At 31.3% G+C, this 21974-nt stretch overlaps 1 protein-coding gene across 3 annotated transcripts in view; it reads right to left on the bottom strand.

Moving 5' to 3' along the window:
* Positions 1-12409, bottom strand: part of LOC142330998 (uncharacterized) — a 119959-nt gene extending 107550 nt beyond the window's left edge. For 2 of the 3 annotated variants that reach the window (XM_075376546.1, XM_075376531.1), the window contains exon 1: positions 12133-12409. The gene's annotated coding sequence lies outside the window, so the exon portion shown is untranslated. The remainder of the gene's footprint in view (positions 1-12132) is intronic. The other variant, XM_075376539.1, reaches the window with a different exon arrangement.
* Between the last annotated feature and the right edge of the window lie 9565 nt (positions 12410-21974).

The following is a 21974-nucleotide window of genomic DNA, read 5'->3' on the forward strand; positions in this document are numbered from 1 at the left end:
ATTAATTACTAACTGGAAAATGAATTATCTGTTTAATTCCTCAGCTAGAGCGATCTCCTTAGTGTCATCACTATCTTCTTGTAATTGTCATTATTTTCACTCTCACTACATTAAAAGGCAAGATTCTGTCAGAAAATCTATTAACAATTCTTGGTTCAATATTTACCTTTTCACATTAAGATTTTTTTAACCTTTTCTCAGTAAGGAATGTTTGTCGCACACCAAATTTATTTTATCTTCAAGAGTATCTGCATTTCTAACATCTTAAATGTTGTGTTATGGCTCACAACATGTCGTTTTACCTCTGACCTTACCATCTCAACTGGATTTAAATCAAGTTCTTAAGATGGAAGCTGCAGAACTTGATGCCCACTTCTGTCCAACAATTCATCAAATTGGTATTAGTTTTCTGTTATCTTTGTTCAACTTAAATAGTTGATACAATTGCTGTTTAAGCATTTGAGACGAAAATGGAATATGATGTTTCTGAAGCCAAACAGTCATGTCTTGTTTCTTGCTTGATGACAATGGAAGTTTTTCAGCAAGGGTATTATGATATGGAGCACTGTTAATAACTAATACACATTGAGGAGAAAGGTTAGGAACTAACTTTTCTTTAGCCCATTTCAAATAATTTTTAGTATTCATGCTATCAAGGTAATCACCACTTTTTAATTTGGTAAACCAAATTAACATTGCATTTGGAATAAAGCCCATTTAACCTTTATTTATTGGTAAATTAAGTCCTGCACCACTGTCATCACCCCATGATTTTGCCATTAAATATGATAAAACAGAATTCCCTGATTGCCCAGTTACATTTTCTAAAATCACTGATACCAATAAATGAAATAATCCTGCCAAGTAATACAAATATGAAATCCTTATCTGCTTATTACAATGTTTTTCAACTAAAATTTTCCTTTTGTTTTCTGTTTTCCGCTACTTAAAACCTAAATTTTTCAACTAGTTTCACAGCCGTTAAAATTAATTTTAATTTTCAATTCTTCACTATTGGCAGCTCCCCTATCTTTGAATGAAATTCATTCACACTTCATCTAACCACACATTTATCAAAATCATCTAATCCAATAACTGGTTTAGAACATTTCTTCTTCTTTTTCAGGGTGATGAACAAACATTCTGGCCCCTCAGATCAAAGAAGTTCTATTTTTTCTTTTCTCAGGCTTTGAACCTAAGTCCTGGAAATGCGACAGGCAACTGCACTTCTCACTTCACATTTCTGTACAGCAACTAAATGGTTGTGAATTTTTACTTCTCCTAACAGCTAATGATTCTTTCTTCATGAAATCATACACAAAGTTTACAATTTCTCATGCCTGTCTTTCAAGTTTTTTACCTTTCACAAGATTTAAATTCAGCCATAACTATTTGCACATGAATGAACTACTTTAAAACAATTGAACTATAAACCACAATAAAAATCTTTTACAAAATATCGTACCATGCATTAATTGACATGTAACAAACAAAATACACGATACACACAAAAAAACAGTATCAGGGGCAGAACCACAGAAATGAACATTATACACGTAGAAAAGAAGAAAGAAACAAAAATAAAATTAACTGTTTTGTATTTGAAACATGATGTCACTTTCTTAATACCGTAAACACACAAAAATAGATTACTTTGTAAACAACAGTTGCATCATGTTAATGCATTAAGAGATGACTAATCATGGTGTGCCAATGTTTCAGAGAACAATAATTTACCAGTGAGTGCAGGCTGATCATCCAAGCTCACCGTTACATGGCGGCTACTGTAATAATAGCAAAGTTTAATATTTAAATTGTTTCTAAAGGTTTTGCTAAACTTTATAAGCATTTCCTTTTATTAAAATAATAAAAAAATAATGTAAATAAGTATCTGAAAACACTTTGTTTAAAAACAACAATACATTTTATATTAAAAACAAAAGATTTACCCTCATTCTTCTCCAAAATTAAAACGAGACTGTAACATACGTTTTGGGGAATAAAATATAAAAAAGGTAGTTAAATATGACTTTTTCATCAGAAAAATTGATTTGAAAAATGAACCCAGATTTGTATTTCCAACAGTTTCCAAGAAAAAAGTAATAACACTTTATAACAATTTGTATTGAATTTAATTCTGAAAAGAGTTAACTAGTCAACTGTGAATAAATATTTAAAAAATTAGACTTTTATTGAAAGAAAAACATAGTGGTATAGTGCTATAATTTTAAATCAAACTAAAAAAGACTTTCATATTGTGTAAATTAACAACCTAAATAACTTTTATGACTCATTTTTTTAGGAATAACAAAATTTTTCAGAGATTACTGGAGAAACAGGTCTAAAACCATTTTTTTTTCTTTAAACCAAGAACCTACATAAACACCTTCTATTTTGTATCATAATTTGTGTTCCAAGACTTTCAATTAATTTGTGTTCCAAGGACATCATTATTTTACCAATGAAGCAGAAAAGAGGGCAATTTTTTTTTTAACAATCAAGTTAAAATACTAACACACAAAAAAAACTGCTTCCGTTAGCTTGACTTAAGTAAAAATAAAATACAAAAATTTATGTACTGTATGTATTATCAGCCAAGCCCTTTGCTACAGATACTATTATATGCAAACTTACATTTTAAACATCACTTTAAAATGTTACTTTTAACATCCACTCTAAGGATGATTTATAGTAAATATTTAATAACTATAGGGTCATTCTATGTTACTTCAACCTGGCCATCTTACCCACCACTTCAGAATTTTTATGAAACTCTGTTCATTTGTTTTCCTTACAGATATAAGTAACCACACCAAATATTATCTCTTTCTGTTTTCATTTTATAGGCTTTCAAAGTTTTAAAATTTTGCCATTTTCAACAATCAGATGTTGTGAAATGAGATTTACAAACCTTTTGAAAATAATTTGAAACTTTTTTATCATCCAATCTTTGTGAAATTTTGTAGTTAAATCCTAAGTATAAAGATTCTAGAAAAAAAAAACCAGATCCTTTAAGTAAAACTACTGAGGCTGTAATAAATTTTTTAGTCGCATCTTTGTAGTTTCTTTTTTTTTTTTTATAAAAACATGTTTTAATGTTAAATTGAATATCACATCACAAAAGGGAAAGCGACAATCACAAAAATTTTTTTTTCAAAATATGGGCTTTTTCAAAAATAATCTTCAATATTGGGCTATCATATGAAGAAATAACACTGATGGGGTTTCTATTTTTTTTGGGGGGGGAGCTTTTTCAGTTAAATATAAGTTTTTATACAATTTTTTATTGAGCGATTTTATTAAGCCGTAGTAATTTAAAATGGTGTTTAGTATTTTTTTTTTTTTTTTAATAAAACTAAAATTTTAAGTGATTATAAAACAAACAAACTCTATATTAAAACAAATTTAAGTTACAACAGTATCAACAACTCCTCAAGTAGTCAAATCAAAATTCAAAAAATTTCTTATTGCATTTTCTTGAAACTTTTGAATTTTTAGGTATAGGCCTACTGAAGAATAAATAACTAATAAATATTTTCATCATTTAGGAAATATTTTTTTTATGTTAACCTAAATAGGTTTGTTCAAAATTTTTTTTTAATGCTGACACAAAAGATCAAACATTTTTTATTTATGTACTTTTTAAAAAGAAATGATAATAAAGTCTGGAAGATTATGAAAATTTCATTCTAATATTTATTATTTACAGTATCTACAGTTAAAGAAATTTAATGGAGTAACATTTTGTTCTAATTGAACTCATACACTTCTCTGAGAATTCACAGTTCTTCCAGTGAGGAGGGTCAATAACTGCACATGTATGAGTAGTCGGCACTGGACAAATATCCTCTCGTTTGGGCCAATGAAATGTTGTGATGGTCCTGAAGGATGCAAAAATTTAAGTCACATCACCTTCTTCATTTACTTCAGTGATGATTCCAAAGTACCAGAGACTGTCATATTTACAAGCTATGTAACATGATGTTAAAATTTTCTTCTCCCACTAGTGATGTCAATTTATTCCTTAAATTATACCTAAGAGTGGATTTCTCATTACTACTGGTCCTCCTTGCTTCTAAGTTTCCTAAACAATCTAATGGCTTACATGGTTCCTGGAAGTTTTTGCATATTTTCAAAGTGCTCTGCGAGGTCTGAACGCATCCAATCTACAGAATATTCAGAAATAAAATGAAAATTAACTCTGGTGATACTGACTGTACAAAACTCAAATGAATCTGATGGAGATAATAATTAATCTAAGAGGTCTTTGTAGACTTTACTTTCTTATTAGTCTTTTAAATGCCTCCTATACCATCACACTCGGTTTTCCCATGACTAGCTGCAAAGAACAACCATCATACCCTGATCTTAAAAACTTAATCGTGCAGACAAAGGTTTATAAAATTAAATTTATTCTATACTGGCCTGCACAGCCTCACTGAAATAATGGAATTTTGTAACATGTGAATATTCTATTTTAATGAATTCTGTCAAAATTTCTTGAATTTTGTAGACCATACATACATCATGTTTCATGTCATCAGATATGAGAAAATGGGACCAAAACCAATTTTACCTTCAATACTTTTGAGGTTAACTATAATAGAATGTGCAGTGCAGATATCCAGTAGACAAGTTTTTCCAATTTAAAAGAAATTTCAACAATAAATTCATCAATTTTTGCAAAACATGTAATCATCTGTGTTTTGTCAGTTGAAATCCACTGACAAATTCAATGAAATTCACTTTCAAATTCTGTTGTCTTCATCACAATCTTTAAATTTTGTTTATAAAAAGTCTGCTAGTTTTCTTTGGGTGGGCAATTCTTACAATGCCTTAGCATGCATGTTCAGGTTGGGTTTTCACATACTAGCATTTTTTTAAGATCTATATAGCTCTCTGCAAATTGTGCAGCAAAAATTTCATTCTGATCAATAGTGCATACACATATTGAATGGGTATCACTGGCACCTGCTAAAACACACCACTTGGGGCAGAGAAAACAGAATTTAGAAAAACTGAAATGGGTTTCAGGATACTTGGATTTAAAATTTAAATAAACTTTGTGCACAACCTAAAATTAAGTTTCTATTCAATATCATTTTTTCTCTATGCTAACACCTTTCACACCTGGCAAAACTCTGAACTGTTCGTTCACTTTCGAAAAAATTCATTACTAAATCAATCAATCACATTGGATTTGAGTTTCTTCCTCTTTCAGAGCCTGATTCTGGAAGAAAACCGTTTCCTTTGAAAAGTCTCTGTGCTTGCTGCACAGAAACCTGAAAAGTTGTTTGTTTCATTCTTTGTCTTGACCATGTAAGTGTTGCTGGAATAGTTGAAGTTGTATTTATTTTCTCTTTGGTCAGGTGTAAATTGTTCTTTATGTTTTCAACTAGTAAGTCCATATCAGCAGCTTTTTCATCAACTATCTTTTTTAATTTACTTTCATCTACTGGCACTTTAACATCAAAAATTAACTCAATTTTCTTCTTTATATTTTTCAGTAATTTTTCAAATTCTCTTTTGCATAGATTTTTTTACAGCGCCCAATAAGTGCAAGCAACTTCAAGGGTCAGCACCCTGGATTGACATTCAGCTCTAAATGTTCATTATCACTCTCATTATTACAAGAGTTTTGGAAAAGATTTTTACAAGAGGTACATCATTTCTCTCCTTTGAAATAGAGGATTTGCTTCACTGTACAGTGACTACCTTAGTGTTTACGTTTATGTTTTTTGCAAGGATCACATTTTTTTTAAATAATTCATTTAAAAAATAAGCATTTATGATTACAAATTGTGCAAATATCATCTTCTTTTTCAGTTCTTAATCTAATTAAATTAATTTCTCCCTTAGATAAATTACTTAAATCTTATTTAAGCTTTATATATTATTATTTAATTATTACTTTTAATTATTATTTGTATTAATTATTTTATTTTTATTATTAATTATTATTATTTAATAATTGCTTTATATTATTATTTATATTAATTTATATTTATTATTACTATTAAGCTTTATTTAAATTTTAATTATTGCTTTATTTTTTACATAATTTGTTTGATGATATTCATTCAGTCAATGTTAATTTCCCTATGCTGCAATTATCTTCTATGTCCATTTAAATAAGTTTTTATTTTGTTACAAACAAAAACAAGGCAAAGCTTCTGCCAAAAAAAGTTAGCTTCAATGAAGTTGATAAAAAACCCCATGTTCATCAAAATGCATAACTAAATACTTCTTATAATTTAATGTTCAGATACATATAAGTAAAAGTTAACAGTACTTACATTTTAATAAATGATGAAAAAACTATAAATAAAAATTAACCCGCATATACAGGCATATACTATAACTAGAACACATTGCTGTTTCATCAAGCACCAGCAACAAATTGACCAAATGAGCAGATAGCTTGTTATTGTAAAATTGCATGTTCAGATCTGAAATAAGCCTACTCCTACTTGTTCACCAGGCTTTGACAATATTTATTAGTTATTTATTCCCCAGTAATGTCAACCTAGGCCAACACCTCAAGATTCAAAAATCTTTTGTTAATATTTGTTTCAATATAGAGCTTCTTTTAGTCTGTTTGTTTAAAAAAAAAATCACTTCAAATTTTAGTTTTATTGAGAAAAAAAATACTCAAGACCCTTTTGAATTCCCACATTAAAATTTTAGAAAAACTTACCTTTAAGAGAATAATCGCAAAAAAGAATAGAAAACCCATCCCCCATTAGTTTTATTTCTTCATACGATAGCAAATATATTGAAGATTATCTTGATAAAAAGAGTTGTGATTATCACTTTCCCTTTCAGTGATATTCAAATAAATATTAAAAAATGTTTTATAAAAAAACAAAATAAACAACAAAGATGAAACTAAAAAATTTTACTTAAAGTAATGTAAATTTTATTCTAGAATTTTTATACTTTTGGGTACGTAACTAAAGAATCTCATACAGATTGGATAATGAATAAATAAGTTACAAATTATTTTCAAAAGAGTGTTTCATTTCACAATATCTGGTAGTTGAACACGTCTAACTTTTAAAACTTTGAAAGCCTACAAAATGAAAACAGAGAGAGATAAAAGGTTAACATTTGGTGTGGTCACTTATCCCTGTAGGGAGAGCAAATAAGCAAAGTTTCATAAAAATCTAAGATGGTGGGTAAGGATAAGGATGTGATTTTTTTCTTTTGGTTGTACCGATATGGATGACTCTACAGAATTTAATAGCTTAGCAGGATTTGGATTTGATGGAGCTCTTGTAAACGCACATTGCAGCACAATATTGCCTGGTAAGCTTCACTAGGTGTGCAAAGCACACCAGATACACACCACAGCCAAATGAGATGAGTTTCTTGCTTTTTTTAATTAATATTAAATTACATTTCTAATTTACAAGTACCTCTTTCTTATCATTCATAAATAAATCAACATTTTCTGTCCACCTTTATCCCCACAAAATTACAATTACAACAAAAAACTTAATTAAACCAAATAACCATCTCAAAAAGATGGATAAATTGTAACATGTAGACATGTGTATTGGAAACCACCAGAGTTACCACTAGGCATGAAAATTAATTTTTTGGAAAAATAAATTTCAAAAAGTTTTAAAACCAAGGTGCAAGGTAAATAAAACATATTTGATAAAATGAATTATTGGTTCTAGGCAATCTTGGTATACTGTAACCAAACCGCTTGTTGATCAAAACAGAGTTCGAGGGTCTCCATTATCTGAACTACATGATAAGCTATTTTTAACAAATGTCTTCCTATACATAATGAAATTTAAGGGAACATCAGTTGCTTCCAGTTTGTGAACTCAAGATTATGAACAAAACTGCATCAAAAGCTTTAGATACGTCAAGAGTGCAAACAACCTAGCACCTGCAGTCATTCATAAGTTTCCCTAAGAAAATTATACAGAGCTACAGCCAAGATAAGATTACAATGAAATCCATATATTCTTATAATTATTCAGGCTGACATCAAAGAGATGAAGAAGAGAAACTTTCAACTCTTACGTAAATCTATTCACGTGAATAAAAACATGGAGTTTATCTTCTGTGAAACAAGTACAGCTCTGACCAGATTGCGAGGTTAAAATCATTGGAAATGGAAATTTTTGTCACTTAAGTTAGGAAAGTCAACATACATCTGAGCTGATACAGAACAATAATAGGAGCTTCGAACAAGGAATATTATAATATACCACTAACATGAGTTATAACCAAAATAAATGTCATACACACGAACGTATCCTGTGGTAAAAGCAGTTTATGTAAACAATTATTAATGTATTCAAACATCAGAATATTCAGAAACACCAGTTAAAAGTATTCTCAGTTCTTGTGCAAAGACATTATGGCTACATAGGCTAAATATTACTTTAGGCATAATTATGGCTATTTTATGGCTACATAAAATAAATTTTAATTGGTAAGCATTAAAAATTGAAAGATTTTTCAATTTTCTTTCGGTACAGTAACATTACTTTCGGTACAGTATAGTTATCCTTTATTAATACATTTTATGTTTAAATCACTAGAACTGAAAATTTAATAAATAAAAAAGCCCTTCTCAACACTTAAAGAACAATTCCAAGTGTCAACGAAAAACCATCTGTCCTATGACTTTTCAGATATTACAAACTGGTTTCAGACTAAGAAGTTCAAGCTGCTTGAATTTTAACCTTCTGGTTAATGAATCTAATCTTAGATTCACATTAACCCCACTTTTTTAACCATGCATTGTTGCTTGGCTGACAAAATGAGAGCAGAACCATACTTCTTTCAATTACTCTTTTCATTTTATAAAACTATCAGTTGAAAACAAATATTATTTTTACCCAACTCATAAGATTGGATGCAAATTGGTAAAGATACAGTTATCACAATACTTTAAAAAGATTGTTAAACAAGTACCACAAATAAATTAGAAAATTTATTTAAATATAATAAAATTGCAGTGATTTATAATGGACTTCAACTTTACAACTTATCGATACTATTGACCACTGATATTATTTTTTATTAACTAGTTATAAAAATTTATATAATTTATATATTCTTTATGCATATAATTACATCATTACAAAAAAAAAATTGCCTGATAATTATTAATGAGGATCAAGGTTAATTTAACCATTTAATTTAAAACCCACATTATCCTATCATAACTAATATAAAACTTTTAATTACTTTTTTCTCTATAAAACATAAACAAATGCTAAATGCATAAAATTTTAGCTGCAAAATCTACCTTTTACTTATAAAGGTAAATAATATAAATTTCTGACCTACCAGTAAATACTTGTTTTAATTAACACATTCCTTACTCAATTACATCGTAGAATAAACTAATAGATAAGAAATATTAAGTTCAATAATCTAGTTTTACAAAATAAGAAATAAATAAATTTTTCAATAAAAATAACAAATAAAATTTAGAAATATAAATTATACAAAAACTCTACCAGAAAACAAGAATAAAAATCTCCCAACCTTTGAATTAATGATTTGATAAAAAAAAACAAAAATGTAAATATCATTTAACATGTCATCATATATATGGGGCATTTTTGTGAAGCCCCTGCATTTCTACCAATTTTGTTTTAACAGTACAGTATATGCAGAAATAATTAAGTACGATTCATTAATTATTCCCCTTCTACAACCTTTACCATTAAGAAAAACCTAATTAACCATTAGGCTCAACAGTTGAGGTGAAAATATCTTGTATAACAAGAAAATTGGTTTATAGAAACTTTTAGGAAAAGAGGTACTTATTAGTTTTTGTTTTGTTTTTTTTTATTTTTTGATTTGGTCTAAATGATCAGTTAATTGCATAATAAAATGTATTCAAATCCATAAAAACATGGTTATAAGATTACTGAAATAATAAAACTATTCAGTTATAAAAAACGAGCAAAAAATGAAATAATAAACTTTAGTGAAATTAGTTCTTAAATATCCATCCACTTAACACTTTATACTGCACACAGGTATATTATTGTATACATGTTTGAATTTTTTTTCACAAAACTTTTAGTGTTCCAAGTCTCAAAAAAAAAACCAGGAACCATTTTTCTACCACATTGTAGTTATACAATTTGCTGCTGCATAATCACCTTACATATGATCCTTAGCATCAGTAAGTTGACAAAGAAACATTACTATTTTACTCCAGATATTCAAGCTCTTACATTAAAAGAGGGCTTTCTGCTAAAATAGCTTGTACATAATTACTTTGTTGAAATTCTGTTCTAAATGATAAATACAGCTTATTTATTATAAGACTCAAGAAATGTCAAGACCATAATAGATGAACCTGCAAAAGATAAACTTTTGCCAAATGTATAATGCCCTTGCCAACAGCAAGCAAAAATAGTTCTGCTGACTTCCATTATCCAACATAAATCAAAGCCTTTTTCCTCAACTTTCATGTTTAAATGTAGGCTAAACAAGCCAACCACAATACATTAAAGCATAACCAAAAACTTTGTTAATACTTGTGTACTAGTAATAATAGAGTACGACCTCCACAAGCAATGTGTACAATGACATTCAAAAAATGTATTTAATGACCACGAACTTGCAAAAAGATGAGATAGGATAAAGAAGTGAGTACTACAATTAATCCCAGAACTTAACCAATGAGACTGGCCACTCAAATGCAAATTCTCTTATTGGATGTTCTTTTGCATGTATGCAAGATATAAAGGTCAAAAGTCAGAGGAGATTTATAAGAAACATATCAGTAGATAGTAAAAATTATGAAAAATTAATAGCAATATTTGTAATGATAAACCAAACCAAATTTATTTTAATATATTTTAGATTCGTGCTTAATTTAAGTGGACAATCTGAGTAAATGGTGCGCTGTTTTTTGCTCTAAATGAAATTTAAATTATTGCTGCCAGTGTTCCTGAAATGGAAAGACATGTATTAAGAACTTAGTCAAAAAGAGTATTAGATCTGAACTATCTATTCATTTAGTAAATTACTGTTGTGTATATGATAATGTAATTGTGTTATAATTTTTCAGTGTTAAATCGGTTTTAGGATAAAAAAACTATTTAAACCATCTTTATTTTAATATCAAGGTGGTCTACATTTAGATTTTTAATTTGCATCTATGACTGACGTGTGCGCGCGCGCACACACAGTCAAGGTGGTGTGTCAAAATACTAACCTTACAGAATAGCTATCACGAGAACAAGGAACATTATTAATATGACAAATTGAAAACTGATATTTAACTTTACATTATTATCTACCTGAATTGCCATAATTATTGTATTACTTATTTGATGGTGCACTTGTTAATAGCATTGTGAACTTCAGAAGATAACCAACTGATACTCTAATCATTACTGGTTTGTTTGTTTTTATAACTTTTTTTATTGCCAAGCTGCTTACTAAAAATATTTATGAAACTTGTCAGTCCACTGACATTAAATATATTTTTGCTAAGTGACAAAGAAGTTATAGTTAATTGTTTTACAAATGATACATTGAAATAAATTTGGTTTGGTTGGCTTTAAAATTAATAATTTTGAATAAATGTTTATTTGATTAAAATTTATCTATTCCAACAAACAGCACAGAGTTACAAAATGTTTTAATTCATCTAATAAATGATGAAAGATAAGACTAGTCTAGCCCAATGCCCACATTTTCTGCAATTCACAGGCTGATCTGATACAGTTAATAAGATCGAAGAGTAAGTAAAACAAACATCCTCAAACCAGCAATCGTCAATAGAGAACTAGTTTCTCAGGAATCGCAATCGATCCCGAAGTCACAAGTTGGGCAACATCCTGACCACATTTCGGCTTAAAGAAAAATAATAACAAAAAAATTCATTGCCTTAACAACTTCCACTGCTTAATCACAAGTTTCATGCCAAAGCATGTGTTCTAATCTAGTTCACAACGACTGCGAATTTCGGTGACTTTGGAATCAATTTAGAGGTTAAAGCCGGCAGACATAGGAACCAGACACACTTCGCGCCGACAGCATGGTAATAGTTGGGTAATCAGTTTTAATTGATGAATAAACATAACAATAATAAATTACAAAAGACCAAAAAAATGAAAACTTTGAATTTATTACCTTCTAATCTGCAAGTTACAACTTCACAGCAAACGTTATTTTTAGAAACTTTCAAGTAAAATATTCAACCAATGAAGCAAAAACGTGGTCCACCGAGGAACTTTCTCTTACAAAATACAATACACAAGCGACTAAAAGACAGAACAAGTAAACTTTAAAAAAAAATCACACGCTACGCTTTTAATCCTTAAAATGCACACAAAAACAATTACTTACTTTAAATTAAAATTTAATTGTCACATGTATTAAACACACGACCTCACAACATAATACTAAACGTCACGTGACCCTTTATTCCGGTCGAAGTAAAAGGCGCGCCAGCAGAGGCCAGCACAGGCGCCTTGACAATAATTGGATTAATTCAAATAAATAAACATTTTGTGAAGGTTTTATAAAATAATTTACCTAAAAGGAAATTTCTTAATGTTAACCATAACAAATGTGTAGCATTATTTGGCATAATTTACCTGCTACGGCTTGGATGAGTAAGTTAATTATGTAACTAGTTGTGGAATCAGAAATAATTTCTAGTTTTCTCAGGTAGTAAACCATTTCTTTTGTTACACTTGGATTCTGTTCTGTAGCTGATAGTAGTTTATAATCATTAGAATTAAAACTATTTTAATATTATTACTCATCTACATTTGCATCAATTATCCAATAATCAGAGCCAAGCTAAAATCATGAATAAATATATGATAATTATCAAATAAATTGTATACTTTAGAACTAGAGTACCAGAAGAATGATATGGTATTTTTAATCTCAACAGAAAAATAGATTTTTTAATTCTTAAAACTTACTGTGCATCTATAAATGCAAACTCTATGAAAAGCAAGAAAAACATATGCATGTCAAGTTGAAACTTACAGTTACTGTAAAGAAACGAACTAGAACTTTGATGCTAAAAATTCTAATAAAGATAAATAACATTTATACATTTACAATTATTAACATAATTGGTTGAAAAACTAAGCTTCCAGAAGAACTTATTAAAGGTCCGAATTTTTATTTTTTTAAAACTATTTAACCTTCTTTCTTTTTCCTATTTAGCCGCCGGTAACTACCGTTTAGATAATTCTTCAGAGAAAGAATGAGGATGATATGTATGAGTGTAAATGAAGTGTAGTCTTGTACATTCTCAGTTTGACCATTCCTGACATGTGTGGTTAATTGAAACCCAACCACCAAAGTACACTCTACTTCCAAATCAGCTGATTTGGGAAGACGCGTTCACCACTAGACCAACTCGGTGGGTTAAACTATTTAACCTAGGAAAATTTATCTTATCAGTTAACATTTTTTATCAGTCATGTGACTAATTTTAACATATTTGACTGATTTTCTTCTTCATGATATTTGATACACTCTACATTTTCAATCATTTGCTTTTGACAATTTAATCATTTTCTTCTGCAAATTCAGTCTTCTACAATATCTTTATTTAACCAGTGTGACAGTATGCACCAGAATATTATTTTTAAGTTTTCCATAAACTTTTCTCAATTTTTCATTTGATTAAATATGGAATAAAAGAAAAGAAGCCGAAAACCCTACCTAGCAAAAATAAAATAAATCCAAAATTCTAGCCTAACTGAAATGTGAAAATTATTTACATTTTTAGAAAACATTACATAATGTAATTTATACCAACAAATGTGAACCACCTTCTAAAATTTGATACACATTTACATTTGGAGTAGAAATGTCCTTTACTGCTTTCACTCATTAACATAAATTAAATAAATGTATTTAAAATACATAATGCTTGAAAATTATATATGTACAAGGTCTGTTTAGAAAATAACCGAAAATTTTTAATTACACGCCAACGGAGGCATTTAGTGATGTGCAGTTGGCAGCATTGTTTGTGTTCTACATAACCTCCTCTGTAATGAGATGTTCTTGGATTGTTGATATCTTGTTTAGTTATCGTGTTATTGTTATTCAAGAGCAACTTGTTTAAATGTTAGTAGCAATTTTCAGGAGCAATGACACAATGTAAAATTTGTGTGAAAATATTCACAGAAACGTTTCAACTTCTGAAACAAGCTTATGTAGATGATGCTCTGGGTCATACGCAATGTTACAAATGATTTTGAAGACTTAAAAGTGGTCACCAGTCAATTGAAGATGACCCTCAACCAGGAAGACCTTGGAGTTAAACTGATGACACCCATGTTCAGAAAATCAACGATCTGGTGCCTGCAAATCGGTGATCGACTTCAGAGAACTTGCAGAAGAAGTTAGCCAATTCAACCATTCCATGAAATTTTGACTGAAAAATTGAACATGCATTGAATTAAAGCAAAGTTTGTTCCACGTCTGATGACCGACCAGCAAAAAGAACCTGCAGATTAAAGATGGAGTGGGTGTTTGTCAGCAACTTCTTGAACAAGCCAGTAATGATAAAACATTCATGCAAAGTATCTCTCTCTCTCTCTCTCTCTCTCTCTCTCTCTCTCTCTCTCTCTCTCTCTCTCTCTCTCTCTCTCTCTCTCTCTCTCTCTCTCTCTCTCTCTCTCTCTCTCTCTCTCTCTCTCTCTCTGTGTGTGTGTGTGTGTGTGTGTGTGTGTGTGTGTGTGTGTGTGTGTGTGTGTGTGTGTGTGTGTGTGTGTGTGTGTGTGTGTGTGTGTGTGTGTGTGTGTGTGTGTGTGTGTGTGTGTGTGTGTGTGTGTGTGTGTGTGTGTGTGTGTGTGTGTGTGTGTGTGTGTGTGTGTGTGTGTGTGTGTGTGTGTGTGTGTGTGTGTGTGTGTGTGTGTGTGTGTGTGTGTGTGTGTGTGTGTGTGTGTGTGTGTGTGTGTGTGTGTGTGTGTGTGTAGTTGGAACATACACAAAGATGAAACTAATACAAACATTTTATATTCAACTGGCACACAATCACAGAACAGAGCAATAACTATGCTGCCATCAAAATGTTCACTAATTATTTTTATTTTAATATACAAGGGTTATTTTTTTTTTTCAAGGTCCGATCGGTCACAAAATTAAAACCACAGTAAAAATAAAAAAATTTTTTATTTGTAACAAGTACTTACATAGTTACGCTATTTCTCTACATAGTCGCCACTCCAATTTAGACATTTGTCGTAGCGTGGTACCAACTTTCCAATACCCTCATCATAGAATGGAGCCACCTGTGTTTTCAGCCATCAACGAAATCATCGGTTGACACTTGCTTCATTCCACATCTGTACATCTGTACGTCCTGCTTTAAAGTTCCTGCACCATTGTCGCACTTTGCTGTCATCATTAAAGTTTCACCGTATACATTACTTATTCGTCGATGAATTCACGCACTTCACATTTGGCAGGAGATGCTATTGTTGTAGACATGTTTACGTGCTAGCTGCGTGCTCAGAACTAAATGAAGTGACGAGGCATGATTGAAGGCCATACTAGAGATGCAGCGCAACACATATGCGCAAAGGTTCATCCGATTTTTGCATGGGTTTTTATTTCACAACCAATCGAACCTTGAAAAAAAATAACCCTCGTATATGTTATTTTCCCTTGCTGAGTTGAAGAAATTTATGTAACACATTATTCACAAAAGGAATATGTTGATTTATTTTTTGCACTGACTATCCCAATCTTCCAGCTGTGCACATGTAAAGTACCTGAAACACCAACTTTCTCTAAGAATCATGAATTGTCTAAATACTCAGCTCCTAAGGTGAACAAATTGAAGGAATGAGTTGAAGTTGTATGGCTGAATATCAGTAGCATTTTAATGGGCTTGGCATCCTGAAATGCCATCAGATTGATTCAGTGATGAAGGTAAATCCTCATTGAAACTTAAGTTCTCATTTAAACACATAAGTCCTCATTAAGCTTGGCATGGAAATGCCATTATGCTTGAAAATGAATGTCATTTTTAGGAGTGATTTTTGACTCATATCAGGTCACCTGCAACAATTACAATAACAGCAATTTGTGTACGTGCATATATATTTATTAATGGATTAATAACTTTCTTAACTGGATAATTTATGTATATATTACACACACAATATGTGTAATTATGTGAATAGTTTTTCATTTTCATAAATTCCTTCTAATGAATTAGATTTATTCCCATCATTAGATAATGATCAGATGTGTATTTGGTGATGGAAACTTGCTTCTGAAATGCCCATTAGCTTTAAAAAATAAATTTTCAAATTAGATTAAAATTGAGATACTTGTATTTATCAATTTTATGAATCTGTTTAACACAAAAAAATAAATATACAGGCAATTAGGTATAGACATATAATACATTCAGTAAACCTTTTCAACACATTCGTTCACAGACAGAAATCATGTAATCCTTCATCCTCACAGTCAGTCTGCATATAAATTTCTTTAGTATTAATTCATAGTAAAGTATCAGAGGAAACTTAAATTATTCATGAATTACTAATAATTCTTTTACTACTATAGAGTAGTAAAAGAAGAGTACTTTCTTAGTAATAATTACAAATTTATCAATAAAACTTACATGAATGAATGTTATATTCATTTACTTTAAAAGTGTACATTTAAATGAATAATTTTATTTATTACCACTAATTTTTAATTATTGTTCATTTTGCATGGTTATTGCAGAAGTTTACAGCAAAGATTAAAAGCACTATCAAACCTAAAAATGTAAAGAGGATTTCTTGTAATTCACAATTAGATGTATTTCATGGTGTTCCAGTTTTGGTTGCAGAATACTGAAAACCTTCTAACAGAATACAAATTGAAAATTTTGTAAAGGTTTTTCAGTTCATCTAAATCAAGCAATATCTAGAATTATCTTATACACAATAATAGCAAAATAATCTTCAGTTAACATTATAAGCTATTAAAGCGCGCGCGCACACACACACACACACACGCACACGCACGCGCACACAGTGTTCTATGAAGAAACATACATAATTCACAGGTGTATTCCTCTCATGAAACTAATGAAAAAAGTTCACATAAACATAGCTCTGGAAACGCTTCAATACTGAGTTACATTCCACCTGGAATTAAAGGAATAAAGGTTCCGTCTGGAATTCAACAACTCCAGTGAAATGAGGTTGTAAAGGAATTTTTTGGATGTTAATTGAGGGGCAAAATTAATTGTTTCCCATGGTTCTGAAAAATTTCATAAAGTAGGTTCCAGAACTATATCTTAAGTAGTAGTTTTCATGATATTCAAAGTAAAACTGAAACATTTGTTGTCTGAAAATCATTTCTTTAGGTTTGCAATACTTATTTTAACTTTATTTAACGTTTTACTTATTTTTACGTTATTTAACTTTATTAAATAACTAATAATGCGAAAAATGTGTTAACAAATTGGTAGATTTTAATTTTAGATTCAAATTTTGTTTCTGAAAAGAACAGGGTGGCCAACTTTAGGTTTTCAGTAAACTTAAAGAACATCAATTAATACAGTATTCTTGAAATCCTGTTTTTATAGAACGTTTTAAAACTGTTTTGTAAATATTTAACTAAATAATACATCGTATTTGTTTATTAACTGTCTTTTTTAAAGAAACAAATGAATGGATTGAAAAATGTTTTTCAGAATAATTCATTTCAATTATTCTTTGTTCTGTTTTCTTCACTAAAATTTAATTTTTTTAAATGTTTATTTGATTTTTATTGGACTTATCAGATCGCTATTTTTAGAATTAAATTCTCTATAAGTTTTCTTAATAAATTTTACCCATTTATTATTTAACAAAGTTATTATATTGCAAACCTAAAAAAAATTGTTTTCAGACAACAAATGTTTCAGTTTTACTTCGTATATCATGAAAACTATTTGAGATACAATTCTGGAACCTATTTTATTAAATTTTTTCGGTCAAAAATCAGAGGAAACCATTAATTTTACCCCTCCATTAACGTCCAAAAGATTTCAGTACGACCTCATTTCACTGGACTGAATTCTGAGTGAAATCTTTCGTTAGATGTAACTCGCTATCGTAGCATTTCTAAGCTTAGGTTAATGTGAACCGTTTCATTATTTTAATGAGAGCAGTACACTGTTAAGTATATCGGTTTCCTCGTGGGACACTGTTTATATATAGAGTGATCTCTAGGGACTTATTCTATACCTAAAAGTAGGAAAAAAATGTTCATATAAACATAGACCCGAAAACGTTTCGTTAGTACATTACGGCTAGCGAAAGATTTAGCCCAGATTCCAGTTTCCCTGGTGAAATGAAGACTTCCTGAAATTCTGGGAACGTAAATTTAGGGGTGAATTTAGTTGTTTCTTAAGGTTTTTGACATGAAAATATTAAATAAAATGGGTCCCGGAACTGTACTCCATAAGTTTTAAAGTTATCTGACATAAAACACAGAAACTGGGGATAAAAAGTAACACGTCTTTGGGTTTAACTTAGGAAAACTTTGTTAAATGGTTAATTAAGTTCATTTATTTGCTACTTTTTTATCAGAATGAATTAATATATTTTCATAGGTTGGCCATATCAGCTGATCAACGATTAACTTTTGAAACGGTGTTTGAATAATCTTGATGGTGGTTTTTGTATCGTATTAAGTATCTGAGAGATTTTGTGTACAATTCAAAAAACATTTTTTACAAAATTTAGTGAAATTTTCTTCAATAAATAACGGGAGATAATGAAAACATCTATTCATTTGAAGAGTAAATGGATTAATTTACGGTAAAGTAAACAAGAATGGTTTGGCTGTAGTTCAAGAATGTCGTGATATTTATTCACATCGAAGAGCACCTGATCGCAAAACTTTTGAAACTGTGGAGAGACGACTTAGAGAAACCGACAGTTTTAAACGCAAAACGAGTAGATACTGATCGTCAACGAAGCGCGAGAAACCATAATAATGAACAACCAATAACAAAGACTACAACTATCGCCAACTACAAACACCAGATGGGTATCACGGCATTTAGATATTTCACAATGAAACGTATGCGGAGCACTTCATGAGGCACAATTTTACTCGTTCCATGTAACACGAGCACAAGACTTATTACTGCAAGATTATAATAAACTGAAGATATTCTGCCGATGGTTAACTAGAAAATGGGTACGAAATCACAGTTTCCCCTACGTCGCATTCTGGTAACTGATGAATCATGTTTCACAAAAGATGAAATAGTAAATTTTCTAACGCTCACATTTGGGCAGATGAAACGGAACAGAACGGAACGCAAGGAGAGGCGGGAGTTTATTATCTCCTTATTAATCACAGAGCCTGGACGAATGTCCCTTGCTGCTGCGTCTATTATTTATCGGGCGGGTCATTATTTATTTAGAGGCGGTTTTGGATTTTTGTGTTTTATTTATGGACGGAGTTGTTATTTGCGGGTGGATGAAAACCAACATGAGACTGCGACAAGACATTTCCAATTAATGTATGATTTGGTGTTCTCGGTGATTATTTGATTGGTCCATTTTTCTTACCAAGGAGGCTTACAGGAGAAGCGAAATTAAACTTTTTGGAAATAAACCTGCCCACCTTCTTGGAAGATATTTCTTATGAAAACAGGTTAGAGATGTGGTTCATGCACGACAGAGCACTTCCTCATTTTAGTAATAATGTAAAAGATCATTTAAATAATACGTGCAGTAGACAATGGATTGGTCGAAACGGAACTGTGAAATGGCCACCACGATCTCCCGACCTCACGCCATCAGACCTTTTTCTATGGAGTTGGATGAAGTCAATTGTTTATTCAAAAAGGATTAACACACAAGAGGAACTAAGGGATCACATAATAGAAGCTGCAGAAGCTATAAGAATACTCCTAACGTTATGAAATGCGCTAGAAAAGGATGGATTCGTTGAGCGAAATCATGTATTGGACAAAACGGCGGCCACTTTCAACAACTTTGAAGGTAATTATGAAAGCCTTCACTAATTTTTTTTCATTTTTCGGTCAAAACTAAATTACATTTTGTTTTAAGATTACATTTTATGTTAAAAGCTGTTTCCAACTTAAGAAAAATATTATTTATTTCATGCTGTTAACATTTTTTTCACAATTCAATCTATTTTGTTTTTTAATAAAGTTAAATTTTAATATCCTGTATGCAATTTTTTCTGAAGTAATTTACATGAATCTTTCCAGAATTAAATTTTCTACATTTCTAATTGAAAAAAAAATAAATACAACTTATCATTTAACAAATTTTTCCCTACGTTAAACCCAAAAACATGTTATTTTTTTACTCCCAATTTTTGAATTTTACATCAGATACTTTAAAACTGATTTAAACTTCTGGGACCAATTTTTTAAAAATACTTTCAAGTCAAAAACCTCAAGATACAACTACCAAATTCGCCCCTTAATTCACCTTCCCAGAATTTCAGGAAGTCTTCACTTCACAGACACGAAAAAGCTCCGGTCCTCACCTCCTAGCTGAAGGAGAGGACCGGAGCTTCTTCCTTTGACCTCCTTGAACACTGGTTCTGACAATGATGGTTCAGAAGTGAATATAGGGGTGACCACCCGGGAGGGTATGAACCCATTAATTGAACAGTTTTCACAAGCCGGGGGCAGGCCTGGCAGTTAGCTCTGTCCCGTTGGCCCATGATGTTTTGGCGGAACTAGATTGCTTGTTTTCCTGTCTAGCAAACCCCAAGTGTACCAGTGCAGCTACCAAGAGGAGATTATTGCCTCGTCTAGAATTCTTCCGAGCAGCTTTCACAGCTCTCGTTGAGGGTTTTGAAAATCTTCCTTCATAGGCCAAGGAAGTAATTGCAGTTCATAAACCAGCACGGCCCCAATGCAGCCGCATAGGTTTGTTGAGGTGGTTAGGGGCGGATCTAAAACCAGCCAGTCCAAGAAACCTGAGGTTGCGCTTGTCAGCAGAGCGGAGGGCTCGAGTGTGTCCAGCAGTCAGCTGAAGAAGACCTCCAGGTTGCCCTTCAGGTAACTGGAATGGTCTTACAATTAGAAACAGCAAACAGACCGACAAGGGATTAGTTGTGGTAGCAGATGAACAGAGACCATTCAGGCAATTAGAGATTCCACGAGCGGTTAAGCGATTGAATTTAAAAATAGACCTGAAGAGAACACGTAGGCCCTGCATTATAGTCTACGATATTGACCGTAGCCTTACCGATGAGGATGTCTTGTCCCTCATTAGCGAGCAGAACACTGATTTGGATGAAGCCACCTTCCGGCGGGACTGCAGGCTGGTCTTTAAACGGTTAGGCGTGATACCCAGAAATACAGAGTCTTTGAAGTGGGTTCTGGTCTCTTTCAAAAATTTACGTCTGCAGGCAGACTGTTTATCGATTTAGGGCCCTGCCGAGTAAAAGAGTACGTGGATGTCTGTCCAAAGATGTTTCAAGTGCTGCAGATATGGTCAAAGGGCTAAATTCTGTAAGTTTGCCTTGGTGTGTGCCTATTGTGGTGAGGAGGGCCACAAGCGTGATGACTGTTCGCATAGGTCTGACGCTCCGGCCTGTGCAAACTATAAGAGATTGCACAAGAATTACAGTTGTTAGTTCATATTTTTAATACAGGGACCCCACTGAGGAACATCTTGCTAGATGTTCCTCATTGGGGTCCCTAGAAAGATGTATTTGTTAAAAAGTTTCCACGCTTCTGCTCTTTTCTCCAGTGCCTTATCGCATTCTTCGTTTCACCATCTATGTCTCGGTCTTATTTTTGTTTCCGCTATTCCTTTCATTGCTATTTGTAAGGGTGTCTTTAATTTCTTTCTAATCTTTGCCAAAATCTTGTTTTCTTAGTCATTCTAAATACTTTTCTTGATTATATCTTAATGTTTCCGTATCTATTCTGGGTTTTCTTGGCGTTCTTGGTTTGGGTTTATTTGGTTGGAATTTAACTTTTATTTGCAAAAAATAGTAGT

The sequence above is a fragment of the Lycorma delicatula genome, chromosome 1 (assembly GCF_047948215.1).
Source record: "Lycorma delicatula isolate Av1 chromosome 1, ASM4794821v1, whole genome shotgun sequence".
NCBI classification, from domain to species: Eukaryota; Metazoa; Arthropoda; class Insecta; order Hemiptera; family Fulgoridae; genus Lycorma; species Lycorma delicatula.